Source organism: Saccopteryx bilineata, chromosome 5, assembly GCF_036850765.1.
Source record: "Saccopteryx bilineata isolate mSacBil1 chromosome 5, mSacBil1_pri_phased_curated, whole genome shotgun sequence".
Lineage (NCBI taxonomy): Eukaryota > Metazoa > Chordata > Mammalia > Chiroptera > Emballonuridae > Saccopteryx > Saccopteryx bilineata.
Window position 1 is genome coordinate 183,853,074 of NC_089494.1, and position 1,837 is coordinate 183,854,910.

Consider the following 1,837-nt stretch of genomic DNA (forward strand, 5'->3'; position numbering starts at 1 on the left):
AAAAAATTCAAAATAACTGACTTAAGAACACTCAGTGTACAAGAGAATATGGATAAACAAATCAATCAAAATCAAGAAAACAATACATGAATGAAACAAGCAGTTCAAAAAAGATAGAAATCACAAGAACCAAACAGAAATTTAGGAGTTGAATCACAAATGTAACACATAAAATTAAGATGCAACATCGAGTTCCATCAGTAGACTCAATAACAAAAAGTAAAAGAATGCGTGAACTTGAAGTTATTTTAGTTTATTCAGTCAAAAGTTATAAAAAGAAAGAAAAATTTTAAAAAGAAAAAATCATAAGGGATTTATAGGACACCATTAAAGAACTAACATTCACATATGGGAGTCTCAGAAGGAGGAGAGGGAGAGAAGGGGCAGAAAGCTTATTTTAAAAAAACCATGGCTAAAACTTTCCCAGATCACAGAAAGGATATTAGCATCCATGTTTGTGAAGCTTAAAAGTTCCTAAACAAGTTCACCGCAAAGAAGATTACACTGAGATATATTATAATCAAATATTTAAAGCCAAAGTCAAAGACAGAATTTTTAAATCAGCAAGACAGGCTGACCAGGTGGTGGTGCAATAGAAAGAGCAGTGGTAGTCAACCTGGTCTCTACCGCCAACTGGTGGGTGTTCCAGCTTTCATGGTGGGTAGTAGCGGAGCAACCAAAGTATAAATAAAAAGATAGATTTAACTATAGTAAGTTGTTTTATAAAGATTTATTCTGTCAAACTTGGCAAAAATCCGACATGAAGTACTTGGTAAGTAATTATTATTATATGCTTTAACTCAGTAGTCCCCAACCCCTTGACCACGGATTGGTACCGGTCCATGGGCCATTTGGTACCAGTATGCAGAGAAAGAATAAATAACTTACATTATTTCCATTTTATTTATATTTAAGTCTAAGTGATGTTTAATTATTAAAAAATGACCAGTTTCCCTCTGTTACATCCGTCTAAGACTCGCTCTTGACGCTTGTCTCTTCAGTTCGACAATTATATTTAAAAATACCACAGTTTTTACACTGGTCGTATAATTTTATTTTGTGCATTTATCTGTCTCACCCTAAAGGCCGGTCCGTGAAAATATTTTCTGACATTAAACCGGTCCGTGGCCTAAAAAAGTTTGGGGACCACTATTTTAACTTGCTGTAACTCTGCTTTATAAATTGTATAAAATCGCTTCTCGGCCTTTTGGCTAAGATCAAGTGTAGTATCTGTTCTTATCAGTTTAATATAAATTGTATAAAGTAAAGTTATTTCTTTATAAATCACCATTACTGTGGAACCAGTGGGCGGTTAGAAAATTTTACTCCTAACAGAGATACAAAAGTGGGCAGTAGGTATAAAAAGGTTGACTACTCCTGGGATAGATCATCAGACTGGAAAATGAGAACTCAGGTTCAAAACTCCGAAGTCGCTGGCTTGAGCGAGGGCTCACCAGCTTGAGCACAGTGTTGCTAGCTTGATTGTGGGTTCATAGACATGACCCAATGTCGCTGGCTTGAAGCCCAAGGTTTATGGCTTGAGCAAGGGGTCATTCGCTCTGCTGTAAGACTCTAGTAAAGGCACACATGAGAAAGCAATCAATGAACAACTAAGGAGACTAAGGAGCTGCAATGAAGAATTAATGCTTCTCATCTCTCTTCCTTCCTGTCTGTCTGTCTGTCTGTCTGTGTCTGTCACCCTCTCTGTCTCTCTCTCTGTCTCTGTCAGACAGACAGACAGACAGACAGACACACACACACACACACAAAGCAGCAAGAGAAAATTAGAAATAAAACAAAAAATTACTAGGTTTGTAGGGGACCATAAAAATCTCCG

At 36.7% G+C, this 1,837-nt stretch overlaps 1 pseudogene; it reads left to right on the forward strand.

Annotated features, from left to right (window-relative positions):
- Positions 1-1,191: 1,191 nt before the first annotated feature.
- Positions 1,192-1,293, forward strand: LOC136306989 (U2 spliceosomal RNA; annotated as a pseudogene).
- Positions 1,294-1,837: the final 544 nt, after the last annotated feature.